Source organism: Podarcis gaigeae (assembly GCF_964106915.1).
Source record: "Podarcis gaigeae genome assembly, chromosome: 7".
Lineage (NCBI taxonomy): Eukaryota > Metazoa > Chordata > Lepidosauria > Squamata > Lacertidae > Podarcis > Podarcis gaigeae.
Genome location: NC_139683.1, coordinates 86,597,408 through 86,618,523, shown reverse-complemented (window position 1 = coordinate 86,618,523; position 21,116 = coordinate 86,597,408). Strand labels below are relative to the sequence as shown.

The window sequence follows — 21,116 nt, the reverse complement described above, 5'->3', positions numbered from 1 at the left end:
CTTAGTTACCGTTTGGCCACATTTTGTGATTTAATGTACTATGATGTTGTTGGTATTGTGAGCAATTTTAAGGTTAGGCAGTTGTCAGTCTCTCAATAACTTCTAAGTCAGAGCTTGAGGAATGAGGGGGGGAACTGTGGTGAAACTATTTTATTAAAATGAAGAAATGTCAGGCCAACTGTATTCGTAGCAAATGTAAATTATTTACTATTTTTTATATAGTGCTATCTATGTTTTTGTAAACTGCTTAGAAATTTTCACAGTTAAGTGGTATATAAATCCTGCAAAATAAGAATAAATGTAAAATATGTGTATGACACTTTACAAACAAAAGCTATGACAGATGCCAACATCAAATAAAAAGATTGCATTTTACATAAGCAATATGCTTGTAACGTTGAAAACAAAACCTAATTTAAAATAGGAAAGATGGGCAATTACCTTTCATTGTTCCATCAGACTGGAGGACAGAATTTAACACACTTCTGAAGTAGACACATTTGTATGCTTGTGAATTGATTCTGCAGTGTAAGACGGAATGAATCTAACCAGTGCTATTCACGCAAGTCTTGACAGTTTTTTATGTCTTCCTTTAGATATGTATCATTTAATTTTTTGTTCTGTGGATTGTGAATGGGTCTAATGCACTCTATTCTATATACTTTAATTTATTTGGTAAGAGCATGGGTAGTTTTGCCAATCCAAATGAGGTTTGGATTTGTGTTTCTGATGCACCCCGTCACTCGCATGACAAGCTTTCTTTTAAAAAAAAAACCTGATAGGAGTATCATAAACAGTTTATGATACGGCATGAGCAAGGGGCAGGGTAGGCATGGACTGGAATGACTGTTCAGCTAAAAAAAGGTCAAGCTTTCCGTTGTATGTGCCTTTGGAAACACTTAAAGTTGCTCTTAGAATTGTAGCCAAGATGCATGCCCACTGATGATAATTTTTTATATATAAAGACAGTGCTTTTTTTTCTGTGGATACTCAAGTGTATGCAGTGCCGGCACCTTTTTATTGTCAAATCTTAAAAGTGTGGCACTTATTGTAACAACTTCACGGTGAGTACCAACACCTTCCCCCCCCATAATAACTTATAATAACTAGATGATTATATGTTTTTAACTTCATGCTTGAGATCCACCGTTAACACTGTTTGGAGTTTGGGCCTCCCAACATCCACTCTGAGGAGGTCAAACTTAAAGCTCAAGAAAATGCTCAGCCAACTTCAGTTTGTTTTTGGAATGAGGCTTTGAGAAGCACCCTAAATAAATGAAAGATTATTCACACTTACCTAGGAGCAAGTCCCATTGAATTCCCTCTCTTGCTGAAGGGAAGGGCATCTTTGCCCACATGTAAATGAAGATGAGACGGTTTAGACTAGGCCCAAGCTCTGTCTTGTGGGGAAGCCTTCTTGGATCTGGCTGAAGTAGGCTGTTGGACCGAATTCCTCCCTGTCCCGTCAGAGAGTCCATCCACCTAGGATTAGCTGGTAAGTCTTTTGGGTGGCCAGGAGGCACGTCCCTATTTTCATTGGAGAAATGTTGGAAGGTACGTAATCGTTTGATCAGATTGATTGTAGTGGAAGGATTTTGTTACCTGCATGGCACTGCCTTAACGGTGGGGCAGATGCTTCGATTAGGTGCCATTTGGTAGTGTGGTATACTGAACTGATTATAACGAGTTGTAATATGCAACTACAGGATAAGGGAGGGAAGAAACTGAAGTGTTCCATGAAAGAAAGCTTACTGGAGACACTCACTAAGGAAATGGAGGAACCGTGGGCCCTGAGGGGAGGAGGTCTTGATCCCAGATGTTTAATGGCCTGTGACAACCAATGGCAAGAGCAGCCTCTTCAGGTCCACAAATGGGCAGCAAATGGATTAGCCTTAGGACCAAACCAAAGATCCAAGTCGGAGTGGAGCTGCATAAAGGAGGGAGACAAGGCAAGATGGACTCTCCTTTCAGTTTATAAGAAGGTACCTACACCGCTGGGGTGAATGTGACATACAGTTGTGGCCTTTCTTTAAATCAACATTCGATTCTTTACATTTACTTTCTTGGTTGAAGAGGGACAACCTAAATTGGTTAATGAATATCAGCTGTCAGTAATAAGACACAACAATTCCACTTCTCTGAAAAGAATGAAGACACTTCAGTGTGAAGATTTAAGAACCTGGGCACGAAATGGAAATGCACAGGTGTCCGAGAAACAGATGCAAGTTGGAGAGAGAAAGGAGTCTAGAGGAATCCTATATGATCCTACCTGAGCACTGACATCTGCTTCTGAGGCTCTTCTCTGGATGCCCTCATCTTCAGAGAACAGGTGAGCTGTAACAGAAGAGAAAGGCTTTTAGGAGAGGCACAAATCTTTGAAGACTTGCTTATATATATAATGCCAAATTAAGTCTTAATTTTATGAAGCTTTTTCTTTAACTGCTCACCACTTTTAATTACTGCAAGACCCCCACCCCAGAAAAAGAAAAATTGCTCTTGTTTAGGTAGAGGGAATGGAAATTTCACCAAAGTATTTAGGGGAGTTTTCATTTACCTTACTTTACTTTATGAGGTGGTTGAAGGTTCTCGGCCCCTTTTTTCTTGCTTTTTCACATTATTTTTTTTTTAAATGCACACCGGTAGCAGTAGTGCAAGGCTCTCTTTGCCACTTCCCATCAGCTGCACTTCCTGGAATGCCTTGGGGAGGTCATGCTGCATCATGTCATGTATCACCTATGGCACTGCAGGAAGTGTGGCCGGAGGGAATTGTCACAACGCACTCTCCAGTTTCTTGCAGGAGGCACTTCTTGGAATGCCTTGGGAATGGCACAACGCTATGTGCATTCCATCACTCCCAAGAAGTGCAGCCACTGAGAAGCTGTGAAGAGAGAGCGTCAACACTACTGTGACCAGTGTGGAGTTGTTGTTTTAAGTTCAAAAACAAGAATAAAAAGAGAAAACCCTAGGCCACCTAAGTGTAAGATAATCAGCAATCCCCTCCCCCCATTAAAAAATGCAAACAATTTCCCCTCATTTTTAATATAGGAACAGACACTAATTTGTTAGTCCGCTATAATGTTGGCAACATCTGAGGACACCTGAACCTTAAAAACAACATCACCATTCATATATATGGATCATAGCTATATTACTGTACACCTTGCACACAGAGCTGTTTGTCCTGGAAAATAATGGTAATTGAATAGCAGCGATATAGTCCTGTAATGTTGAATCAAATAACCTCTGCATAAGCAGCAATAAAAAAGTCATGATGAAAAGCAGAATGATTACAACTCTAGTGTGAAGCACCTGCATTTTCTCACTGTGACTCTGGGTGTCGCTGTTGACCAATCCAGCAGAGTAACACATGGAGCGATCCAGCCTGCCCATTCTTGCAGATAGGCTGGAATGGAACTGACAGTTCAGGGAACAAAATGATGCAGGTTTTGCTTTAAAAATAAAAAAGGACAGATAAAAGCTATTTGAACAAGAACTAGTAGTATTCCTTTTCGTGGAAGGAAATGGAAGGAAAACAGAGGCCTTGGAGTTACAAAGAAATAATCATACCATGCCTTCTAATGGTGAATATTTGGAAGGCAGTTTCTGGACAGATCCACTACTCCATTCCAGAGGAGATGCAGAAAAGCTCATTTGTGGGGAATATTGCAAAGGACTTGGGGATAGATCGGAAGCAGCTTTTGGACCATGGACTCCGCATTGTAACTAGTACAGGTATGATTCAGTATTTTGAACTGAATTTCAATACTGGTCATTTACAAACCTCTGAGAGAATAGACAGAGAGAAAATCTGTGGAAGGGCAGAAATGTGCATCTTAAAGTTTCAAGTTATTGCTGAGAGCAACTTAAAGCTTTATGTTGTTGAAGTAGAAATCATGGATATAAATGATAATGCTCCCTTCTTTCTGTTGAATGGATGGGAACTAAAAATCAGTGAATTGTCTACACCTGGGTCCCACTTCCCTCTTCCTGAAGCTCAGGATCCGGATCTGGGGATAAATTCTATACAGAGCTACCAACTCACAGGCAGTAGCCATTTTTCTTTGCATGTAAAAACAGGACAGAACGGTGTCAGACGTGCTGAGTTGTTATTGGAGAAACTTCTGGACAGGGAAGAGCAACCAGATTATGATCTACTCCTCACAACTACTGATGGAGGTGATCCCATCAGGTCTGGCACAGTACAAATCCACATCATTGTTCTTGATGCAAATGACAATGCACCTGTTTTCACTCAACCTCTTTATGAAGTGAGTGTGAATGAGAATATTCCCAAGTGGTCCACACTTTCTACAGTGAGAGCGACTGATATGGATGAAGGAATCAATGGAGATATAAAATACTCTATCCAACAAATCACAAAAAGGGACTCTCAAATGTTTCTGTTAAATTCCACAACTGGCGAAATCATCCTTACTGGGAATCTTGATTTTGAGGAATCATCCTTATATGAATTTGAGGTGCAAGCCATGGATGGGGGCGGTCTAAGTGACAGATCAAAGGTTGTGATCCCTGTTACAGACTTGAATGACAACGCACCTGAAATAACAATAACTTTTGAACTCAACTCTGTCCCTGAGAATTCACAAACTGGAACTGTCATTGCCATTTTAAATGTCCAAGACAAAGATTCAGGAGTCAATGGGGAGGTTATGTGCTCAATTCCCAATAGCCTTCCTTTCCAACTTAAAAAAACAATGGACAACTTTTACACTTTAATGACAGACAGAGCCCTTGACAGGGAACAAGTGACCACCTATGATATCACTATTACAGCAACTGATAATGGGACTCCAACATTATCAACCTCTGCAATTATTTCACTACAGCTGTTAGACACAAATGACAACCCCCCTGTCTTTTTACAGTCAGCCTACACCTCTTATCTCCTAGAAAATAATCCAAGAGGTGCCTCAGTCTTTTCTCTGAAAGCAAGTGATCCGGACTGGGAAGAGAATTCCAGAATAACATATTCCATCACTGAAAGTCAGATCAGTACACCCCCTCTCTCCTCATATCTCTCCATTAACTCTGAAACTGGGGTTGTTTATGCCTTGAGCTCCTTTGATTATGAAGAGTTTCAAGAAATTAAGTTCCTAGTCAAGGCTCAGGATGGAGGTTCTCCACCACTCAGCTCCAACATCTCAGTGACTCTCTTCATCCTGGACCAGAATGACAATGCTCCCCAAATCCTTTACCCCTCCCCTCCCACCGACGGCTCCACGGGGATAGAGCTGGCCCCTCGCTCCTCTGAGCCAGGCTACCTGGTCACTAAGGTGGTGGCCGTGGATGCGGACTCTGGCCAGAATGCCTGGCTCTCCTACCAGCTGATCAAGGCCACCGAGCCAGGGCTCTTCACTCTGGGACTCCACACGGGAGAGATCAGGACAGCCCGGTTCTTTCTGGAGAAAGATGCCCTCAAGCAAAGCCTGGTGGTTTTAGTCAAGGACAATGGGCAGCCTCCAATGTCAGCTTCAGTCACTGTCACTGTGGTCTTGGCTGACAGCATCCCTGACATGCTGACTGATCTGAGCAGTGTCCCAATATCTGAAGACCCACAGTCAGATCTCACCTACTACTTGGTGACTGCAGTGGCTTTTGTCTCCTGCTTGTTCCTCGCCTTCCTCCTTGTGTTACTGGCACTCAAACTTCGCAGGTGGAAAAATTCTCAGTTGTGTGACAATGGAAGTGTGCATTTGGATGGTGCTCCCATCTCCCAGTTTGTGGGGATTGATGGTGTCCGGGCATTTCTTCAGTCTTATTGCCACGAGGTTTCACTGACTTCAGGCTCTCGGAAAAGTCAGATTCTTTTTCCAATCGGAAGTTGTACCAATACTCTGACACCACAACAGGCTCCTGATAAGCCAGGCCCTTTGTTAGTTATAGGTGACTCTAACACAGTTTCGGAGGAGGCAGCAATCCATCAGGCGAGTACATAAATGTCAAGACTTTGGTTTCCTTTATTCAATATTCAATATTATATTATTGCATGACAAAACCTAGAGAAAGCCTGTTTATGCTTTTTATAACAAAGATGTAAAGAAATAGGGTGTTTGAGGTTCAATATATAATGAAGCAATTAGTTTATTGTTTCAAATAAATACTGTATTTAAATTTAGGGCATATTTTAAATAAATCAGCTTAGGATTTATCTGTTTCAGCCATTGTGACTATGTTGCTGGCTGACACCATCCCTGCCACCCTTTCAGATCTGAGCAGCACCTTAGCTCCTGCTGATCTTTAGCCTACCTGGTTATTGGAATGGGCTTTGTTTCATGTTCTTAACTTTCCTCTTGTGTTATTTGCACTCAAGGTTCACAGCTGCAGAAATTCCTAATAACTGTTACTGTCTCACAGTTCTTAGAGATCTATCTAATCCATGCCTTTCTTCGGTCTTACTGCCTGATTTGCTTGTACAAAGCTTACGTGGAGGTCATACAATGTCCAGGGTTGGGCGTTACCAGCTTTTCAACATAGCCGTGTATCACCAACCAGACATTGTGATATAGAGATACATTGCAATGTTGAAAAGCGGAGCGAGGAACGAGCTGCCTTAGGCCTAGCCATGTGAGGCACTGGGGTGAAACTGCCTCAGTATATAAGGTGAAGGTGCCATATATACCAGCAGGTGAAGGTACCATTGTGCTCTGGCTCTCAAACCCATCCTGGGAGTCCTAACAACATCTCTTCTTTATTGAGCATCTGATTTAGGTTTGTTACCTTTTGTGATGGCTCTGTTAGTACTAGTTACAGTTAGGTAGCCGTGTTGGTCCGCCATAGTAAAAATAAAATAAAAAAAATCCTTCCAGTAGCACCTTAGAGACCAACTAAGTTTGTTATTGGTATGAGCTTTCGTGTGCAAGCACACACTTCTTCAGTTATTCTGTTAGTAGTTCTATTTTAGTTCTGTTTTAGTTCTATGGGTGTGGGTGTTATCTGACTAATTTTTCTGGGAGTGAAGGAGTGGTGATGTGTGATTAATTAAGGGCCCCCTTTCCTTCCAGATTTTGAACATTGACTGAGGAGGTGGTTTTTAATTTTTTTAAGACTATCAAGACTAGATGTAATAGAGAAGATGCATACCAGCCTCCCATGTAATAGTGCTGCCTTGTTTCATTCCACTCCAATCCTAAACTCTACTGTAAAACTCTGGCTTTGTCTTCTAAATCTGAGTTGAGGGTGCGGAGGTGCCCACCCAATTGCCATCTATCCCACAGCTTTTGCTTTCTTAACGGCCCATTGTTGTTCCTTTGTTCTCTCTTAATGGCTCATCTCCCAGGTGATTACTTCATAAGGAAGCTCACCTGTCTTACATTTTAACCTGTGTTGGGTCCAGGAATTTAGGGGAGTCTGGCACCCACAAACTCATAACAATATATTTGGCGGGGCAGGGGGGACTGCTGCTTTTTGTTGGAGCCTGTGACATCTAATTGTGCATTAACAGTAGCAGTAGTAACAATGCTGGGGCATGTTCAGATTCTCTTCAAATCTTACAACTCTTCACAAGATAGTTGCTTTGTTTTTCTTTACCTTTGTGCTCTATAAGCCCTATGAAGCGTTATTATCTGACCATGCAATGTAGGGACATTTAGACGTTCAGTGCCATGAGACCAAAAGATCTTCAGAATAAAACCAGAGTTCTGTTATTAGAGAGATACCAGGGTAATGCGATTTGCCCTTCCCCTTACTATATTTTTGTTGTTGTCTTAGGTGGAGAAGAGATGTTGTAAGAAAAATGTGACTGTAAAGATGAGAAAGCGTATCCAAATTTGTTTTTGGAAGTTTTATAGACAGTGCCAATGTGTATCAAAACTTTACTTTAGAAATGTTGGTGGGAGACATTGTGAGGAAATAAAGAGTCTGACGGAAGTGCATGTACCGCCCTCCACAGTGACATGTAGTTCTTCCATGTGAGCAGGAAACTTTTTGCATACAAACATTAGTTGAATGGGCACCTATGTTATATATTTTTCATGTGAATTAAAAACACACAACAACAATAGGAATGTTAATACAATACTGAGCACGCAGGTCAACGTTGCCAGGTTTTAAAGTGACAAACATCTTGTACTATTTGTTTCATCTGTTCAGAAGATAGTTGAGGAGATATCTTAGATTGCAAACTGCCCTAGGAAGTCACCTGTTTTGCATCCCATTGATCCAGACCTAAAATATACATATCTACATAATATGCTGCTTTGCACATCATGCTAAGCCATAGTTTGTTTTAAATCATGGCTTACTCCCGCCCCTGTGGGCACTATATGCAGCACAAGCAAGCCATAGTAAGAATTTGTTGTGTGAAGCCAACATATCTTCCAGACTTCTTACTGTCTTACCACTCATGGCCTCTGTGAAACAAGCAAACGATGATCCATAGAATCATATAATTGTTGAGTTGGAAGGGACCATGAGGGTCATCTAGTCCAACCCCTGCAGTGCAGGAATTTTTGCCCAATGTGGGGCTCAAACCCATGAGCCTAAGATTAAGAGTCTTATGCTCTACTAACTGAGCTATCCCAGATCCATACAACACAACATGCCACAGAATGGCTTCTTTGTGCCATGTGTGGCACCTGCAAGGACATGGGAAAGCTGCAGTAGAGCTAGGAGGCATGTTCATTTGTTTTATTTATTTAATTTACAGATTTATAAACACTGTCCCAGCCTGACGCCATTGAACTGGTATTTTAAAAAAGGAAAGAAAAAATACAAAGTTTAAGAGACTCCAAAAACAATTTTCAAAAGATTTCTACACTTGTACAATTAATATTGAATAAAACCACTAGGTCACACTTCAGGGGGTGCCTTGTTCAGTTAACTTAAAATAAACTATATTGGTATGAAATCCAAATCAAAATCTCTATTCATTCACATTAACTGGGACTGCATCTCATGCAGTTCTCTGTCTAAACCTCGTAGTGTCACTGTTAGCCAATCTAGATGCAGATTCACAGATACTTCCTATACTGTGATACCTCAAAGCAACTGCACAGATAATGGAAACAGCAGAGCACAAAGGAAGGACAGTCTAGCTGAGAAGCTGAAAATACTACTGGTTTAAATACAGTAAGAAAAAGCGAGATTATTCTATCTAAAGGGTTTGTCTCTTGTTCTGCTGAGAAACCTGTTCAAAACAAGCTGGAAAAGTATTTTAGCAGAAAACAGAATGGACAGAAGGCAGAAAGAGGATGGCAAGGCACTCAGAAGGCAAGTACTGCTTCTCTTATTTTTGCCTTTCTCCTGCTGCGCTGCCTCAGAACAGATTCGCTATTCTATCCCTGAGGAGATGGCAAAGGGTTCGATTGTGGGGAATCTGGCCAAGGATTTGGGAATGAATGCCAGAGATCTAGGAAGGCGCAATCTGCATGCTGTCTCTGTGAATAAAATGCAGTATTTCAATATCAATGCAGAAAATGGAAACCTCTATGTAAATGATAGGATTGATAGAGAGGAAATATGTGACAAAACTCCACTCTGCCTGGTTAATTTTGAGGTGGTGATTGAAAATCCCTTAAATGTTTTCCATATAACTGTGGAAATTCAGGATATTAATGACAATACTCCACATTTTTTGAAAATTAATATCAACTTAGAGATTGTGGAATCCACTTTGCCAGGCACCAGATTTCTCCTTGGGAAAGCTGAAGATCCTGACATAGGGATGAATTCGCTCCAGAATTACCAGCTGAGCTCAAATCAGTATTTTACTCTGGATGTTAAAGAGACTCATGATGGAAATAAATTTGCAGATTTAGTGCTGCAGAAACCATTAGATCGAGAGACCGAACAGACCCTTCACTTGATCCTCACAGCGTTGGATGGGGGTGAGCCTAGAAAAACTGGGACTGCCCAGATATGGATTAATGTCACAGATGCCAATGACAACCCACCTGTTTTCACTCAAGAGGTGTACAAGGTCAGTTTGAGGGAAAGTGTTGCAGTTGGATCGCTTGTGCTCCAGGTTACAGCATCTGATAATGATGAAGGTTCATACGCCCAAATCAGGTATCATTTTAGCAATATACCACAGAATGCCAACAAGAAATTCAGTCTAGATCCATTGAATGGCTCAATCCTACTTATAGGGCTACTGGATTTTGAGGAAACCAAAGAATACACTTTGACAGTTGCAGCAAAAGATGGGGGTGGGTTAGAGACACATTGTAAAGTTGAAATAAGAGTTATTGATGAGAATGACAATTACCCCGAGGTAACCCTGGTTTCCTTGTTTAGCCCAGTCTCTGAAGATACTCTGCCTGGTACCTTAATAGCTCTGATCAATTTGAATGACAAAGATAGTGGAGATAATGGAAAGGTCACTTGCTATTTACAGGATGATCTGCCCTTCAGAATTCTTCCCTCATCTAACAATTACTACAAGCTCCTGACAGATAGTCCACTTGACAGAGAAATAACTCTAGAGTACAATATCTCAGTAACAGCCTCTGACAATGGCACTCCCCCTCTCTCCTCACATAAATCTATCACACTTTTGATTGCTGATATCAATGATAATGCCCCTACCTTTCAGAAGCCATCCTACAACATCTATGTGCCAGAAAACAATCCTTCAGGTGCCTCCATTTTCACCATCAAAGCCTCTGATCCCGATATGGACCAGAACTCACGGATCACATACTCCATCCTCAACAGCAACATCGAGGAGCTTCCCATCTCCTCCTATATCTCCATTAATTCAGAGACCGGCACCATCTATGCCCAGAGATCCTTTGACTATGAACAATTCAGAGAGTTCCGGCTGCAAGTGAAGGCCCAAGATGGGGGTTCTCCCCCTCTCAGCACCAATGTGAGCGTCAGGGTGTTTGTTCTTGACAGGAATGATAACAGCCCTCGTATCCTGTCCCCCTCACAAGAAGCCAAGGGCTCAGCCTTGTTTGAGATGGTGCCTCGTTCGGCCGGAGCAGATTATCTTGTCACCAAGGTGGTGGCCGTGGATGCAGATTCTGGACACAACGCCTGGCTCTCCTACCACCTGACTCAGGCCACTGAGCCGGCACTCTTCGCGGTTGGTTCTCATACTGGAGAGATCAGGACTGCCAGGGCCTTTGTGGAGAGAGATGCTGTGAAACAGAGACTGGTCATTATGGTGAAGGATAACGGGCAGCCGTCTCTCTCGGCCACCATGACTCTGAACCTGGTGTTTGCTGAGAACTTTCAGGAGGCCCTTCCGGAAATGAAGAGCCAACCCAGCAGCTCGGAGTATCAGTCTGACCTGCAGTTCTACTTGGTGCTGGCCTTAGCTGTGATCTCCTTCTTGTTCCTCTTGACTGTGATTCTGGCCGTTACAATGAAGCTCCGTCAATCAGGGCATCCCAGGTTCCTACAGTGCTTTGGTCCTGTTCCCCATTCCAAGAATGGTGCCATCTTCCCACCCAACTTTGAAGATGGGACTTTGCCCTATTCCTACCAGCTGTGTCTGTCTTCTGAGACCAGGAAGAATGAGTTTGCCTTCCTGACACCCAATGTTCAGATGGCAGACAATATTCTTAGCGGGGAGAAATCTGATGTTCCTTTCACAGGGAGAAGTGAAAGCAATTTGCATTTGGACAAAGTTAATAATGACAAGGTAAATTCTCTTTTCAAAAATTATTTGTGCTGTATTTTCAATAATTTTTAACCATAACTATAATGGAAATATTATTGTTTACATGTAGGTTACTCTAGCTGCTATATACCTTTCAGCAATTGGCAATTAAGAGGTTGTAGAATATTCTTCATTTTAGGTTGCTCTCAGAAAGTGCAACACTTGTCGTTGATTTTAATCTAAGATTATTTTGTAGCCAAGTTTGCTATACCAACATCTTATTTTCTTTTTCTTTTTAGTTAACAAAATTAAATGGTGCCAGACAATCACCATTATAATTATGTCACATGTTAGGGCTATAGTGCTAAATTATAATTTGGTCAAATCTCGGCCAAATCAAGCAAGCAAGGACCAGAGGAAGGTCTCCTAGATGGGCTGCAGATAAAGGAACAAGAGCTAAGGATGGAAGACAAGTTATATGTTCATGGACAGGCTTGTGGGCAGATATATCTGTTAGGCTAAGCCTGACCTTATTCTCATTCTCACTGAAGGACTGCAGGTCAAGAAACCTGCAGCATTCTTAGTAGCTGGAAATATGTTACTAATCCATGTGTGTCTAGCAAGTCTACCTAAATACTTATGGTAAGAAGTTGACAGAATAACATAGCTCAGGTTTCTTAAATTCACTCACCACTAGCACTTCATAAATGTTGCAGTAAGCAGTTACATATGCCAAAGTAACTAGGTACATAGTCCCTAAAGGTCACTGACTGACAAAAAGATATGGGGAACATTGGCAAGAAGCCGTCAAAAAACACATATCTGTAAGTGTGTGTCAAACAGATACTCTACATGCAAATCAACCAGATTTAACTGAATGTCATACATACATCTGTAGCATGGCAGGCTGGCAGGAGGCTGCAGGATGCATGGGAAAGCAGCTGCTGCTAGCTACCCCACACATCAGCTGTTAGGCAAGGAAGCTGAGCAGCCTAAACAAAGCCTCTCTGTGCCTCTAGTCTCTTCTGGGCTTCCTCTGCCCTCATTGCTGTCCTCTTTGGGCTCCAGGGACGGTTTTCTTGCAAGCCACGTGGACATTTCAGCTCTCTTATGGCATTTCCAGGTTTGAATTGAATTATTTAATTGTTTCCCAAAACCACACATATACATAGTTGGGTGCAGGTCGATATCACGTAAATGGGGGGGGGGGGGGAGGCCTGTATACAAAATGGAAATATTAATATTCTTATTCTACAGTAGAATCATATTGCAAGTATTTAAAATGCATACCTCTGCCATACTCAAAGAAGCTTTATTGAAGACATTATATTTATTTAAATGAAAAAAGTTGTTGCAAGTCCTGGAAGCCTTTTGTAACATTATCTCAAGTTTCTCACAGTAAGCAGGAAGATGGAGATGTGATGACTTCTCCTCTATGTTATTGATACTCTAAAGAATTTGAGTTACTGTGGGTTGTAATGACAAAATATAAAAAATACATTCTGGGTTGTTGCTTTTGCAAAATCACAAAGGACATTATATGTTTTACTTGCCACCCACATATACAAGAAAGCGGCAAGAAATCCCTTATATTTTATTTGCTGAAGACATAAGACACCTCCTGCAGTTCCTCATCTGAGACTCAGAGTGCCGCTGTTGACCAACATAGTTCTCACAGTGGAACTGAAAATCCAGTGATTTGCTGCTTCTGCAATGTGATTGTTCAGTCACACAGAGCTGGGAAACAGCAGAACACAGGGACTTCCAAAGTGTTTTGCTGAGAAACAAAAACCACTGCAAAGTACAGAAATTCAACAGCAACCAGTAGCCTTGTTTATCATCCCTCATTGAGCTCTTCTGCATCCCAATGGGAATGTGAAACTCCTCATCAGCTCAACGGATCACAGAAAACAAAGATAAAGCACATATCCCTGCAAGAGGAATGGAAGATAGGCAGAAGGAAAACAGCAGATCCCTAAGAAGGCAAGTACCTCTCCTCTTACTATTCTCTCTGTGTGGTCAGATTGCCTCAGAGCACATTCATTATTCCATCCCTGAAGAAATGGAAAAGGGATCCATTGTGGGAAACCTGGCCAAAGACCTGAGATTGAATAACAGAGAAATAGGAAATGGCAATCTGCATATCCTTTCCCTAGGTAAAAAGCAATATTTCACTCTCAGTGCAGAAAATGGGAATTTGTATGTAAGGGAGAGGATTGATAGAGAGGAATTATGTGGTCAAACTGCAATCTGCTCCATCAATTTTGAAGTGGTGCTTGACATCCCTATGAATATTTTTCATATAACTGTAGAGATTCAAGACATTAATGATAATGCACCATATTTTGTAAAAGGGGATATCAAGCTGGAGATAAGTGAATCCTCTTTAAAAGGCACCACATTTCTCCTTGGACAAGCTGAAGATCCTGATCTTGGGGTGAATTCTCTCCAGAATTACAACCTTAGCACAAATCAGTATTTTATTCTGGAAATGAGAGAAAGAAAGGATGGAAAGAAATATGCAGAATTAGTATTGAATAAACAGTTGGATCGGGAAAGTGAAGGCAGTTTCCAATTAATCCTTACGGCGCTGGATGGAGGGAAGCCTGCCAAAACTGGAACAGCCAAAATTTGGATCACCGTCATTGATGCAAATGACAACCCACCAGTCTTCACTCAAAAAGTATACACAGTCAAGCTGAAAGAAAATGCCCCCAAAGGGTCTTCTGTGGTCCAGGTGAAAGCCACAGATAGAGATAAAGGTTCTTACGCTCAAATCAGCTATAATTTTAGTAACATCCCTGAAATTGCTCACCAGAAATTCTACTTGGATCCACAAGAAGGGACAATAACACTTAAAGAGGCTCTGGACTTTGAGGAAATAGAAGAATATGCAATGGCAGTGGAAGCAAGAGATGGGGGAGGATTAGTCGCTCAATGCAATGTTGAAATTTCACTCCTAGATGAGAATGACAATGCGCCAGAAGTGATTCTTGCCTCTTTATCCAGCCCCATCCCTGAAGACTCTGCAGTAGGAACCCTGGTAGCCCTTATCAATGTAAATGATAGAGACTCTGGAGATAATGGGAAGATTGCTTGTGATTTACAACACAATTTGCCATTCAAAATGGTATCAGCCTCCAATAATTATTATAAGCTTCTTACAGATGCCCCCTTGGACAGAGAAAGAACTCCAGAGTACAATATCACAGTCACAGCCACAGACAAAGGCAACCCCCCTCTTTCCACATACAAAACCATCACACTGCAGATCTCAGACATCAATGACAACTGCCCTGCCTTTGAGAAACCCTATTATACTGCCTATGTCCCAGAGAACAACCCTTCAGGCTCCTCCATTTTCAGGGTCAAAGCCTCCGACCCAGATGTGGACCAGAATGCTCAAATCACCTACTCCATTCGCAACAGCATGACTGAGGGGCTGCCTCTCTCGTCCTTCCTCTCCATTAATTCTGAGACTGGCACTATCTATGCTCAGCGCTCCTTTGACTATGAGCAAGTCAGGGAGTTTCAAGTGGAGGTGAGGGCCGAAGATGGAGGCTCCCCCCGCCTCAGCAGCAATGCGACCGTGAGAGTGTGTATTCTGGACCAGAATGACCAAAGCCCTCTGATTCTTTACCCTTCTCAAGGAGTAGAGGGCTCCTCCTTGTTTGAGATGGTGCCTCGCTCAGCAGAGGAGGGTTATCTGGTGACCAAGGTGGTGGCTGTGGATGCTGACTCTGGACACAACGCTTGGCTCTCCTACTATCTGCTCCAGGCAACAGAACCTGGGCTGTTCTCCATTGGTTCCCATACTGGGGAGATCAGGACCTCACGGGCTTTTCTGGAAAGAGATGCTGTGAAGCAGAAGCTCGTCATCTTAGTCAAGGATAATGGGCAGCCACCACTATCTGCTACTGTGAGTCTCAACCTGGTGTTTGCTGAGAACTTCCAGGAGGCACTTCCGGAAATTAGCCACCAGCCCAGTGACTCCGAGTATCAATCGGATCTACAGTTCTTCTTGGTGCTGGCCTTAGCTTTGATTTCATTCTTATTCCTCCTGACAGTGATTCTGGCCGTTCTCATGAAGATTCAGCGATCAGGGAACCCCAAATTCCTGCAGTGTTTTGCTCCTGTTCCCCATTCAAACAACACGGTCATTTTCCCACCAAACTATGAAGAAGGAACATTGCCGTATTCCTATCAGCTGTGCTTATCTTCTGAGTCCAGGGTACAGGAGTTCACCTTTCCAACACCCAGTGTTCAAACCGCAGATAATTCTAATGTGACTTTGACTGCCAATGGAGGCAACATCCTAAATTCTGAGATAGATAATGCTGATATGGTGAGTTTATTTTCAGCGGTACATGGTTAACATTTTAAGCATTCTCTTTATGTCTATAGGCAACTAGTATATTTTAAGCTGATTTATCTGAGTTTTTTCATATAAACATTCAGTTCACATGAAGATGGGGCAGCTACCCCCTCTGCTTGAACCTCACAGGTGTACTTGAAGCTGAATGTCTGTACAGAACATGCTGTACAGGTGTTCTCAAATAGGCCTTTTCTTTGTCATCAGAAATCTTGCAAATGGAAGCGTCTATTGGTATGTGTACAGGCCTATTTGTAGATGTTCAGATCTTCAACTGAAATTGTGGAGATGAGTATGATCTTTCTTCATCCCCTCAACACATTCATCGGATGTGGATGTGTGTGGCATAAAGAAAATGCTATGTATGCCATCTAACCTTTATCTAATTTATCATTACTTCATTTTACTGATGAACTTCTGTTCTTCCACTTCATACCTTTAATGAAAAATGTGTTTGATAGAGATAAGGAGTGGGATGAGAGAGGGGGAGGAATGGGAGAGAGAGAGAGAGAGAGAGAGAGAGAGAGAGAGAGAGAGATGTACCTTATACCATCAGAAAGCTGTATATTTTGTTCTGCTTTAGGGCAGTGAAAATTAGAGGGAAGGGTCCCAACTACATGGCTTAATTTTAGAATAAAATGTTTCAGGAAATACCTAAAATGATTCACCAAAGGTATAACCAGCTTTAATAGTACTTTTATGTTTCTAAAGGTAAAGGGACCCCTGAACATTAGGTCCAGTCGTGGACGACTCTGGGGTTGCAGTGCTCATCTCGCTTTATTGGCCGAGGGAGCCGGCATACAGCTTCCGGTTCATGAGGCCAGCGTGACTAAGCTGCTTCTGGCAAACCAGAGCAGCGCACGGAAACGCCATTTACCTTCCCGCCTATTTATCTACTTGCACTTTGATATGCTTTCAAACTGCTAGTTTGGCAGGAGCAGGGACCAAGCAATGGGAGCTCACTCTGTCGCGGGGATTCAAACCGCTGCCCTTCTGATCAGGAAGCCCTGGGCTCTGTGGTTTAACCCACAGCACCACCCGCGTCCCTATGTTTTTAGTTCATTTTATTTTATTTTATTTTATTTATAATAATTTTTATTAAGGTTTTCCAAATTAAAACAAATCAAAACAAATTAAATCCAATCTATAAACTTTTTGCCAATAACTAGGACTTCCCCTCCCTACCCCCTCTTGTGTTCCAAATCTTCCAAATAAGCAATTAAATTCAACAAGTTCTTATCCCCAAGTTACACTCATCATCAATAACCCAATTTATCCAAATTCCCATCCCCTAAGATCGATCTATACCCTTCCACGAGTTTCCCCCTTTCAAACATAGTACAGATGGAAGTAAGATAAATATGAATAGTAATTTTACAGCCTTCATTTTAAATGTGAAAAGTGCATCACAAATGTTTTAATAGTAACTCAGTATTATTTCCCCTTGCTTCTGCATACCCCCCTCATATAATCAGAATATTTCAGATTGTGATTGGAGAAATAACGGTAGCAAATATGGCTGAGGTTGCATTTGAGGTGTTTAAACAAATGTATTTTGTCAGCCAAATGAGAGCCAGATTAGTACTGCCAACTTGCACACACTTGTCTCACTGCCTATGCCACCCACCACCAGGCTCTTGTTGGGCTTTCTGGAGCAACCACCCCATCACCATGCCTCCCTATGAGGAAGGTGAACTGCCTCACTCTGAGCAAGATAGCCCAGGAATATACCTGCATCACTACTTCTTTTAAACTTTTAACTAAATCTAGTAAAGGTAAAGGGACCCCTGACCATTAGGTCCAGTCGTGGCCGACTCTGGGGTTGTGGCGCTCATCTCACTTTACTGGCCGAGGGAGCAGGCGTACAGCTTCCGGGTCATGTGGCCAGCATGACTAAACCGCTTCTGGCGAAACCAGAGCAGCGCACGGAAACGCCGTTTACCTTCCCGCAGGAGTGGTACCTATTTACTTACACTTTGACGTGCTTTTGAACTGCTAGGTTGGCAGGAGCTGGGACCGAGCAACGGGAGCTAACCCCGTTGCCGGGATTTGAACAGCTGACCTTCTGATCGGCAAGTCCTAGGCTCTGTGGTTTAACCCACAGCTCCACCCGCATCCCTTAACTAAATCTAGAAGATAACAATTAGCCATTGCAGTAAAGCAGAGGCAGTCCATCACTCACTTGGGTCTCCTCCAAGGAAAGACACCCCCACTTCCTTTGAAGCAATATGTTCTTCTGCTCCCTTCTCAAAATCCACCTTATTGCAAACTGGGCCCTCAGAAGCCTGGTTTTATTTATTTCTGGACAAAAGCTTCATAACAAATTCCAAAATTGATTGAATGTAGGAAGGTGACATCTCTGAACAGCCTTTCCTTTCCTATACCAAGTGTATCTCTGTAGTTCATAGCAGGATGGTGGCAGGTCCAGGTTTGTCCTTTGTGGAGAGCAGTAGTCACTCTTCAGTTAACATGATTAAAGTTAGTCTCTTGAGTAATGGACCCATATCCTCAGGAGCACCCGATTGAAATGTTGGCTTGATGGCATTGCATTGCCCAAGCTGTGAGCTGTGCAAAATGACTTGAGGTGACCTATTTCCATCAGGAAGGCTTCCAGGAGCTTCCTTGCTTTTGTTGCAAAGTGAACCACACTGAAGCAATTTTTTAATAATCATAGTCAACATAGGTGTGTCTCCCAGGCTCTTGAACTAGCAGCCTGCAAACAAGCTCACTGCCACCTAGTACAGCCTTTTCCGGCATAAGGAGAGCAGTAGATAAATGAAATGTTTGAGTGCCATTGAACATCGAAAAGAAGAAGAAAACATTTGAATTTTTGCACTTGTTTCATTGGAACAAATATTTTGATTTGGCATGGGAAGTCATTTGCCTTCGGATAAGATTATTCTGATATCTTAGAAAGGCTATTTGTGTAACATAGAAAGAAGCAGTGGTGAGTGGGAGATTTATGAGTAGGTAAAAATTACTGGAAATGTTTTGAAATTGCATCTGGGATCCAAGTGAAATTGAAGCCATATTGATAAGACATAAGTAAAAATGTGCATGTTATTGTTACGTTTCCGAGCACAATTCAAAGTGTGGCGCTGACCTTTAAAGCCCTAAAGCTTTGGCTCTGCATACCTGAAGTAGCGTCTCCACCCCTATCATTCAACCAAGACATAGATACAAGGGCCTTCTGGCAGTTCCCTTGCTGCAAGAAATGAAATTACAGGGAACCAGGCAGAAGGCCTTCTCGGTAGTTATGCCCACCCTGTGGAATGCCCTCCCATCAGATGTCAAACAAATAAACAACTTTTAGAAGACATCTGGAGGTAGCCCTGTATAGGGAATGTTTTAATGTTTGATGTCTTACTGTGTTTTAACTTCTTAGAAGTCACCCAGAGTGGCTGGGGCAACCTAGTCAAGTGAGTGGAATAATAATAATAATCTTCTTTCTTCTTCTTCTTCTTCTTCTTCTTCTTTGGCGATCACTTGTAGCTGAGTTAGATTGTCTTCCAAAACATAGTTTTAGCAGTGAGTCTGTAAGTCACTGTGGAGGCCAATTCTGGATCCACACATCCTTCCACAGTGGGGACACAGGTTTCTGGGTGGGAGTTGATCATGGTGAGGGTTTGCCAAGTCTGCCTTCCTCTTAGCTCATTTCTCCTTTTCGTCCTGTGTTCAAGTGTCTTCAAACCCCATGACACCTTTGGTAAAGGCTGTTCTCCAATTGAAGCACTCGCAGGCCAGTGTTTCCTAGTTGTTGGTGTTTATACTACATTTTTTAAAGATTTACCTTGAGAGAGTCTTTAAACCTTATTTGTTGAAATAATCATAATCATAATTCAAAATAAAAAAGTGGGATAATAATACTTGCATTCTGATTTCTGCTCTGCCAAGCTCAGGATTTTGTTTGGGTGCCAGTTCTTTTTGGACTAACTTGGGTGCCAATTCTTCATACTAAACTAACAGCAATATCACAGTCATTATTTTAGTCCATGAAAACTTGTGCCACATTTGCTTTAAGACACCACAAGACAATTCTTTTTTTTATTTTGAAAGTTGATAACATGGATAAAAGGATGTTGACATGCAGCTGTAATTTGACAACATAAACGGTGGAGGACCAAAGACAATTCTCCTGGATGCTTCCAATTTGTGGTTGTCCTGGACACTCCAAAATATGAACATACCCAGGTTGCTTTTCAATTATAAGTTGAATGAGAAAGAATCCCTTGCAGTTCTCTGTCTGAGCCTCAGGATGTCAGTGTCAGCCAGTGTGGAAGCCACAAAGAAGATGCAGGAGACCCATGGATAGTTTTCTAGAAAGGGATTGTTTCACCATTTCTGTACAGTAACAGCAGATCACACCAACCAAGCAATTTTGCTGGAAAGGACAGTAAAAATTTAAGAAGGAACTGATTTACCTAGGCAGAAATCCAGCTTAGTCTTTGTTGTGGAGATTCCTTGTGATCAGATGATAATTTGATCATTACAAGCTGAAAAAAGGAGACAGCTGTTTCTCAGGGATCTGTATGGATAGAAGAAACAAAAACAATGGAACGGCACTCAGAAGGCAAGTACTGCTTCTCTTATTTTTGCCTTTCTCCGGCTGGGCTGCCTCAGAGCAGATTCGTTATTCTATCCTTGAAGAGAAGCCAAAGGGTTCGGTTGTGGGGAATCTTGCTGAGGATTTGGGACTGAATGCCAGAGATCTAGGAAGGCGCAATCTGCATGCTGTCTCTGTGAACAAAATGCAGTATTTCAATATCAATGCAGAAAATGGAAATCTCTATGTAAATGACAGGATTGACAGAGAGGAAATATGTGGCACAACTCGACTCTGTCTTGTTAATTTTGAGGTGGTAATGGAAAATCCCCTTAATATTTTTCATGTGACCATTACAATTCAAGATATAAATGACAATGCACCATTTTTTCTCAGTGGCAATATCAACTTGGAAACAAGTGAACTAACTTTGTTAGGAACACGGTTTTTCCTTGGGAAAGCTGAAGATCCTGACATTGGGATGAATTCTCTCCAGAATTACCACCTTAGCTCAAATCAATATTTTACTCTGGATGTTAAAGAGACTCATGATGGAAATAAATTTGCAGATTTAGTGCTGCAGAAACCATTAGATCGAGAGACCGAACAGACCCTTCACTTGATCCTCACAGCGT

The 21,116-nt window shown here is 42.0% G+C and overlaps 2 pseudogenes across 2 annotated transcripts; both read left to right on the top strand.

The window, feature by feature from the left end:
* Positions 1 to 9,307: 9,307 nt before the first annotated feature.
* LOC310849414 (protocadherin gamma-B5 pseudogene) lies at positions 9,308 to 11,904 on the top strand (annotated as a pseudogene). The gene is made up of 2 exons: positions 9,308 to 11,608; positions 11,866 to 11,904. The product of its transcript is annotated as a protocadherin gamma-B5 pseudogene (transcript).
* Positions 11,905 to 12,956: 1,052 nt separating this feature from the next.
* On the top strand, positions 12,957 to 20,472 carry LOC310848868 (protocadherin gamma-B5 pseudogene; annotated as a pseudogene). The gene is made up of 2 exons (XR_014568711.1): positions 12,957 to 16,995; positions 17,319 to 20,472. The product of XR_014568711.1 is annotated as a protocadherin gamma-B5 pseudogene (transcript).
* The last annotated feature ends 644 nt before the right edge of the window (positions 20,473 to 21,116 follow it).